The sequence below is a fragment of the Monodon monoceros genome, unplaced genomic scaffold (assembly GCF_005190385.1).
Source record: "Monodon monoceros isolate NGI ecotype Baffin Bay Population unplaced genomic scaffold, NGI_Narwhal_1 Super_Scaffold_17, whole genome shotgun sequence".
Taxonomy (NCBI): Eukaryota; Metazoa; Chordata; class Mammalia; order Artiodactyla; family Monodontidae; genus Monodon; species Monodon monoceros.
The window spans coordinates 17,111,162-17,120,793 of record NW_021703773.1 but is presented as its reverse complement, the minus strand read 5'-3'; positions in this window follow the sequence as shown (position 1 = coordinate 17,120,793).

Here is a 9,632-nt window from a genome sequence, read left to right as displayed (position 1 = left end):
CCCAAGTGTGGGGCAGTGACCTGCTGCTGTCACTGCTTTGTATTAGGTTGCTTTTTTTTTTTTTTACGTCTTTATTGGAGTATAATTGCTTTACAATGGTGTGTTAGTTTCTGCTTTATAACAAAGTAAATCAGTTATACATACACATATGTTCCCATATCTCCTCCCTCTTGCGTCTCCCTCCCTCCCACCCTCCCTATCCCACCCATCCAGGTGGTCACAAAGCACCGAGCTGATCTCCCTGAACAGCAATGTATTTTATACTTGAAAGTTGCTGTGAGAGGAGAACTTTAGTATTCTCACCATAACAACTACAAGATGGTATTAATATGAGGTGAAGGATGTGTTATGTAACCTCATTGTGGAAACATTTCACAATACATACATGTATCAAATCACCACATGGTATACTTTAAACTTACACAATGTTATATGTCAGTTATATTTCGGTAAATCTGTAAAAACAAAAGTGTGATATTGGTGTAAAGATAGACAAATAGATTAGTGGGATTCAATGAGGAATTTAATTCAAGGGGGAGCAAGGACACTTTTTTCAACAAATGGTACAGAACCATTTCATAGCCACATGCAAAAACTAAAGCTTCTCTTACCTCACAACATAGACACAAAGTACATTGAAATGGTTCACAAACTTAGAAATTCCAGAAGATAACATAGGAGACAACTTTAGTGATGTTGTCCTTGGAAAAGTTTTCTTAAATACAACACCAAAATCACAATTCATAACAAAAGAAATCAGTAAAGTAGACGTTATCAAAACTGAAAACTTTTACTCTGTTAAGCAAACAAAACTGGGATCAAATATTGCAAAACATACATCTGATAAAGGACTTGTTTTTAGAACATAAAAATGTCCTACTACTTAATAAAAGGAAAACAGTCTAATAGAAAATGAGCAAGATTTTTTTTTTTTTTTTTTTTTTTTTGCGGTACGCGGGCCTCTCACTGTTGTGGCCTCTGCCGTTGTGGAGCACAGGCTCCGGACGCGCAGGCTCAGCGGCCATGGCTCACAGGCCCAGCCGCTCTGTGGCATGTGGGATCTTCCTGGACCGGGGCACGAACCCGTGTCCCCTGCATCGGCAGGCGGACTCTCAACCACTGTGCCACCAGGGAAGCCCGAGCAAGATCTTTGAACAGATATTTTTTTCAAAGATGTTATACAGATTGTAAATAAACACATAACAAGATGCCCAAGATCATTAGTCACTATGGAAAAGTAAATTAAACCACAGTGAGATACCTCTACTTACTCATTTGGATAACTGACATTGAAAAAGCCTGGTTATATAAAACGTTGGGAAACGTGAACTTTCCATACATTCTTGGTGGGAATGTAAAATGATAAAATCACTTTGGAAAAAAGTTTGGCATTTTCTTAAAAAGATGTATGTACACCTACCATATGATCCCACCATACCACTTCTAGGTGTTTACTCAAGAATTCTCAAGGATATAGAAGTACATGTTCACAAAAAGGCTTGAACATGAGTATTCACGGTGGCTCTATTTGTGATGGTTAAAAACTGTAAACAACCAAAAATTCTATTAGCTATTGAATGGATAGAAATTAGAAGTATAACCATACAATAAAAGGAATGAATTATTGATATGTAACAATATGGATGAATCTCAAAGTGATTATGTTAAGAGAATGAAAGAAAGCAAATAGAGTACATAGTGTATAATCCATTTATATAAAACGCAGACCAATCTATCATGATAGAAAGCATTGTCTGGGGATGGGAATGCAGAGCTCAAAAACTTTAACTGTTGTTATTATTATTGTTGTGATTAGCTTCTCAACCCCACAAATGATGAAGGAATGAAGGAGAGGAGGTATACTGAGTTTAAATTTAAAAATGCTGAGAAAACCTTGGTTTTTTGTTTTGAATGATTAGATCAATTTTCTGTTGTTATGGGGAATAGGGTGTTGAAATTAAGGTTGAACTATAGAAAAATAAGGAACGCATTTTATTTATTTTGCAACCCAGAGTGTCTTTGAACTATACTAACCCTTATACACACAAGCGTTATCCCCACACCCTATAAGCCTTATTTTGCTTTTCCCTGTGTCTGATCAGTTACAATTTCATGCAGAGGATCAAAAATCATAGTGCCATTTTTCAAATGCTAGTTTCTAAATCTGCCAAAAGTCAGCAGTGAGACCAAAAAGCAAGATGACTACAGGAACCACTACCACACATTTCAAGTGCCCTCCTTGGCTTTGGATGTCTTCCTCACTGGGTGCAGTGAACCCCCCAAAGCAACCATCTGTGCTGTTGAGTGGTTGTCTCAAAGTGCATATGGTTTGTTGACCTTAATGATAATCTCTTTGTATTTGACAAACTTTGGGCAAAGTAATACACAAAGATTCCACGGCCTGAAGGATCTTTGCCATGGTTTTCCCCAGGAGGTTGTACCATTTCCCATAGGAGTGACTTTTGGGAGGTGTGGGGCTCTACTAGCATTTTAAAGATGGGGGTCAACGATGTTAACTGTCTTGCAATCATGAGATAATCCTGCACAACCAAGAGCTGCCTTGCCAAAGGCTAACAGCTCTACCACATAGAAACACTGAATCCTAGTCGATGTTACTATACAGCAAAGGAAACGGAGGCTGCAGGGATGCGGTACCAAATGATCCTCATGCTCTGTCAACTGCATTTCTCTCATAACTGAAGGTCTGGATTCATATTTTATGTTTGGTTATGACTGTCTTTCAGTGGGTTTGGGAACATTTATGCACTTCAGTGGTGACCCTACTAATCCCATTGACTTCAATATAACACCTTATGGCTTCAATACCAGGAACACTAGGAAAAGAGGCAGGTCATTTCACTACAGAGGTTAAATGAATGGTCTAAGGTCAAAAGGGAAGTGAAAGGCAGAAACAAAGCGCCTAGGACTTCTGGTTGTCACTTCAGTGCTTGTTCTAAAACTGAATTGAGATGTTAGCAATTTCTTTAAAATTACCAAAGAAATAATATAAATTAGAAAAGGATATACACTTCTCCTTGAACACATTGAGAAATATACAATCACTTTGTATTTTACTGACTTCGTTTCTGTTTCCCTTCAGAGATAAAGGATGTGATCTCTGGAGTTGGACTTCTTGGCTCAGATTCCAGTTCTACCACTTCTGTGCCAGTTTCTTCATCTGTAAAAGGCAGAAGTTTAGGACTGTTTTGGGGATTATGTAAAATAATTTATACGAAGTCCTTACCAGTGCCTATAACATGGTGAATCCTCAAAGATTAGCATAATTTTTGTTTAATCACTGCACAGGTGCTGAGGTTTTAATAAATACAGAACAATTATAATCCTCAAATCTGTTGTTCTCTAGAATTTTAATTAAACTCATAATAAAAGCCATACAATTTGACTGCTATATATGGTTATAAAAATCCTATTATAGCCCCAAATGACCTGAATGAGAAGCACATGTTTTTGTCTTCTGACTCTGGAAAATCTGGTCAATCCACAGGGCTGCTGAGGGAAGTACCCTAGACTCTGATGGCCTGGGCACCATGGCAGTTCATACGGTGCTGAGGATTGTGATGCGGAGTCACTGCTGCTTTGAGATGAATATATTTTTGATCACCTAGCTAAATGTTCTCCATGCTTCTAAAAGTTTACTTTTAAATGTATCATTGGTGACTGTGAACTTTCCTGGTCTCCTTGAAAGATTAGGGAATCCTTTTCAAGTTTTGATGGGCTTCACGTAAGAACTAATTATTAGCATTTCTATTTTATAACTCATTCTATGTATCAATTATGATATTTTACTGTGTAAATCCCAAATTAGACTGTGGAAACCAAATTCTTAAATTATCCACTAGGGGGAGGCCTTATTCTTCCATTAAACGTGGATTTTCTTTTTTTTTAAGTGAAATTTACATTTTTCTTCTCCCTGTGAAAAGTTGACTGCTTCAGTCCTGGTATTAAGATCTCTGCTGAAAGTCATGGTGGTAGCTTGGCTCTCTTGAGGTTGACAATGGAGAAGTCATTCGAGGAGAAAAGATATGTGTTGATCTGTGAACAGTGTTTCGTTTCCTTTTTTATTTTTCATGGGCTTCTCAAGCAACAGTCTCACAAAATATTGTTTTTCACAGAAATGTCACACCACTCTAAAGACTAAATCTAAGGACTCTCCTCTGTCTCTTTATGGAGATGACTTACTGAGGGATCTTCCCGAATCACACGACGATGCTTCTTACTCGTCGTCAACCCTTCACCACTTTGATGGAACTCTTCACAGTAAAAGTAACAGTGATATGAATGTTTCTGACATTTTCAAGCTGCTTTACAAAAAAGACGGATAACTTTTCAAAGCCCATTTGTATTCAGATTTCTTAATGGTTCCAAGTAACCAGTATTTAATTTCATCAAATTATATCACTTGAGTAATACATAGAGTAGAAAATGATAGAATGATGGAAGTACATTAACTGCTAAGAGCTGGGAGAGGTTTAGAGTCCACTTGGGTTAGGAAATCAAGGTTTGTTCAAAGCACAGTGATATTTATCTGGTGCTCAGGAAATTTACAGTTAGGTAGAATGATGCTGCAGCCACTTTGCAAAGTAGTTTGGTAGTTTCTAGAAATGTTAAACATAAATATATGACCCAGCAATTTCACTCCTAGTTATCTACCTAAGAGAAATGAAATCATATATCCACACAGAGACTTGTATGTAAATGTTCATTAGCAGCATTATTCACATTAGCCCCCCAAAGGAAACAGTCCAAATGTCCATCAACTGGTGAACAGGTAAACAAAAACTGGTGTATCCATACAACAGGATACTCTTGAACAATGAAAAGGAATGGAGTAGTGATGCATACTACAGCATGGATGACCTTTAAAACCATTATGTTAAGTGGAAGAAGCCAGACACAGAAGATCACATATTGTAGAATTTCATTAAAAGAAAAGTCCAGAAAATGTAAATTTATAGTGACAGATAGCAGATTAATTTCCTGGGGAGTTGGAGTGTGGGTAAGGGGTGACTGCAAACAGCATGAAGTTTCATTTTGGGGTGATAGTGTTTTAAATTTGGATTGTGGTGATGGTTACACAACTCTGTACATTTACTAGAAACCATTGAATTGTACATTAAAAATATATGGTATGGGGCTTCCCTGGTGGCACAGTGGTTGAGAGTCCGCCTGCCGTTGCAGGGGACACAGGTTCGTGCCCCGGTCCAGGAAGATCCCACATGCCGCGGAGCGGCTGGGCTCATGAGCCATGGCCGCTGAGCCTGCGCATCCGGAGCTGTGCTCCGCAACGGGAGAGGCCACAACAGTGAGAGGCCCGCGTACTGCAAAAAATAAAAAATAAAATTTTGGTATGTATAAAGCTGTTAAAAATTAGTAGAATGAATCTGAAATGTACTTATGAAAATTTGAAACATTCTTCCAGAAAGAGGAACTCAAACTCATTAGATATTCTGGCTTCCAGGTCATGTCAGCTTCTTGTCTTAGTTTCAGAAAAGAGTAAGAATATGTGACTTTCATTTCTATCACCCTAGAAAAAACCAGCCAGTGCTCCTGAATCAAAGCATCAGAATTCAAGCCATGGGACTTGTGTTTGCCTGTAACCTCTGAAACAATCCTCTAACTCATGCAATCTACCACTCACTGAACACAATAAGACTCTATCAGGTCTGATCCTTTCTCTCGAGGAGCATAAACACCATGTTGTTTGCATATCTTGAGAAATTTAATGTTATTTTTGGAAGTGAGGTGGATACAAAGAAAACAATTTTTTTCCTGCTTAACTTCTGACAGACTATAGACATTGTTCATCTTTCTCCACGATCCTTTGAGAAACTTCCTTTGTTATTATCTGGCCAGAACAATGGGTTATTATTTTCTGACGTCAGTGGTGGTGAATTATAGGTCTGAAAAGTCACTTAATGCAGAAATCTTAAGGAAAATATATGAAATGGAAGAATATTCACAAGCATATTGATTACTTTCACTTCAGAAATGAATCTCTTCTTAGCTGTCTCCCCCAAATCCTATTAGTAATTGCTAGTATTTTGAGTCATTAAAAATGCTTGAAATTTGTTTTACAAAACCCATTCAAATTTTCAGATATAAAAAGAGATGATGATATGTTTACTTACATAGTACATTTGTGTTTTTCATCTTGGAAGGCAGACACCCTTTCTTGCATGTCTTTGGAAAACTTTCCTTGATGATATTACCTTGTAAATGTTTTTGGATCTCACCTCTTTTCCTTCCTTCTTTTGGCCAGGTTTTCACTGGCTTTGGGAAGAGAAAATGTCAATGCTTACAGTGATGACCAGCAGAAGAACTCTGCTTCTGTCTCTCAGTAACTTTTCTCAACATCTAGAATATCTTTGATGGGGGAATCAACAGCTAACTCTTCAATGACGGTATCAAGCTTGATTCTTCCCTTCTTCAGTGAAGGGAGGATCAAAGTCACAATTTTAGTTAACGAAGAGCAGAGAAGGTATCTTTTCCATCTTGAACATACTCAAGCTCTTTGGAAGAAATTTTTATTTGTCCCCCACCCCCCAACCAAAAGAAGTTCTGCATAAGGAATATGGGTGAGTTTTACAAAAGCTATTATTATTTCCTAGGGTCTACAAATTATTTTCATGGTTGAGTAGAACATTTCAACATTTTGTTGATGGGCTCCTAACAATTATGTTTTTTAAGCTGGCTTGGTCCTGACTGTCCCCTTCCATGGTGACATTTGTTACTATGGTGAGTGTTACTATCTATGTAGGTTAAAAGCCTTTTGCTTGCCCATTCTATCCACCTACAGTCAGTGTTGCTTGATGAAATCCTTTCCATATTTTTTGCTGTTGTTGTTTAGCTGAATGCCTTTTTTTAAATTAATTTTTATTGGAATATAGTTGCTTTACAATGTTGTGTTAGTTTCTACTGTATAGCAAAGTGAATCAGCTATACATATACATATATCCCCTCTTTTTTGGGTTTTCTTCCCATTTAGGTCACCAAAGAGCACTGAGTAGAGTTCCCTGTGCTATACAGTAGGTTTTCATTAGCTATATAATTTATACATAGTATCAATGCCATGTATATATGCCAATATATATATGTGTATATATGCCAATATATACACATATATATGTGTATATATGCCAATCCCAACCTCCCAGTTCATCCCACACACACCCCCTTCCCCTTTGGTATCCATATGTTTGTCCTCTACATCTGTGTCTCTATTTCTGCTTTGTAAGTAAGATCGTCTATAACAATTTTTTCAGATTCCACATATACACGTTAATATATGATATTTGTTTTTCTCCTTCTGACTTACTTCGCTCTGTATGACAGTCTCTAGGTCCATCCACATCTCTGCAAATAAATGGCACTATTTCATTCCTTTTTATGGCTGAGTAGTATTCCATTGTATATACGTACCACGTCTTCTCTATCCATTCCTCTGTCGATGGACATTTAGGTTGCTTCCATGTCCTGGCTATTGTATATAATGCTTCAGTGAACATTGGGGTACATGCATCCTTTCGAATTATGGTTTTCTCCAGACATATGCCTGGGAGTGGGATTGCTGGGTCATATGGTAGCTCTATTTTTAGTTTCTTAAGGACCCTCCGTACTGTTCTCCATAATGGCTGTACCAATTTACATTCCCATCAACAGTTCAGGAAAGTTCCCTTTTCTCCACACCCTCTCTAGCATTTACTGTTTGCAGAATTTTTGATGATGGCCATTTGACTGGTGTGAGGTGATACCTCACTGTAGTTTTGATTTGCATATCTCTAATAATTAGTGATGTTGAACATCTTTCCATGTGTTTGTTGGCCATCTGTATGTCTTCTTCGGAGAAATGTCTATTTAGGTCTTCCACCCATTTTTTGGTTGGGTTGTTTGTTTTTCTGACATTGAGTTACATGAGCTGTTTGTATATTTTGGTGATTAGTCCCTTGTCAGTTGCTTTGTTTGCAAATATTTTCTCCTATTCTGAGGGTTGTCTTTTCCTTTTGCTTATGGTTTCTTCTGCTGTTGAATGCTTTCTTCACAATTCTGTTTCTGATTCCCTTGGTGAAAGACTTTCTCCTCCAGACCCCTCTAGCCCTTCATTACTCTCCCATAATCTTTTTTTTTTTTAAATAACAACCAATATTGGGCAACATAGTTATATTAAGAAGCATTTTTTTTCAGAACAATTACTTTGAGAAGAAAATTCTTGTAAAGATTTTTAAATGAAATACCTTTTAGTTGTACATTATATGCATTGTCATTGAAAATAATAAAATCACAGAACATCCAAACTGTTGCATAAAATCCAAAATTTATTGGTACCATAATTCCTGAAGCTATTTTATTCTATTTGATTTGTATTTATTTGCATACTCATCTTACCTCCTCTCTAGGGTTGGAGGGTAAAATCCCAGAGTGCAGGAAAAATGCTGACACAAATTTGTAACTTCTGTGAAACACCCAGAAGAGTAACTGACACAAAGTAAGAGGTAACAAAAGATTTGTCTTTCTTCCTTTTGGTTTTTCAACTTAAAGTGGCAACACTGAATTTCACTTTTGAGACACAGTGATGGTGAATATCACATGGCTACCAGGGATTCTGTTTCTTTGCACTTGGCTTCATAATGCTTTTGTTCTCAAATGCATTAACCAATACATAATTTCTGTGGGTATAATTGATAATAATATACTACATGAAGCCCGGGTTACTCTGTGGAGATTATCGTTCTGTTTGAGGATCTTTCACTTCTCCACTTGGATTTGCTCTTCCTAACACTTCCCCAGCTAAATCCTCCTCCTCCTAACCACAGCACCTACGTGCTGTCCATGGAATACCACAGGATCCTCCTGGGGATCTGACTTCACCCTGGAAGCCACTCCATCCTCCAGTCCAATCTTTCTTCCATTCACTCAATAACTATTGATGGTTATTATGTGCTGGGCTTTGTGCTGGGCCTGGCGTTGGTGTTACAGCAGCCAACCTGCTACCATTCCTGCCTTCACAACCCATTTTTAAAAATGATATTCAGAAAGGAATCAATAGATGATCCACTGAGGTATAGAAAAATTGAGAGCCAGTATTTTGCCTTTTTAGAAAAATTTTAATTTCTGTTTCTGAGAATGTTTAGATGGGACATCACATATTAGTATACTAGAACATGTGCTTAATTTATAAATTATAAAATCCAAATATTAAGAGTGCATGCTCATACTATTTATTGATAGAGGTTTTAGTCAAAAATGCTTTCAGGGCTTCCCTGGTGGTGCAGTGGTTGAGAGTCCGCCTGCCGATGCAGGGGACACGGGTTCGTGCCCCGGTCTGGGAAGATCCCACATGCCGCGGAGCGGCTGGGCCCGTGAGCCATGGCCGCTGAGCCTGCGCGTCCGGAGCCCGTGCTCCACAATGGGAGAGGCCACAACAGTGAGAGGCCCACGTAATGCAAAAAAAAAAATGCTTTCAGACCTCTGGTTTTGTGCATTAGTGGTACTAACATGTAGTTTATGAGAACTTTTAAGCCCTCTACCCCTATAGTATTTGTTATCCCCTCTAAATATATACCAATAAACAGTAGGTATAAGTAAAAATAGAATGTTTACTAATTAAATTTAGC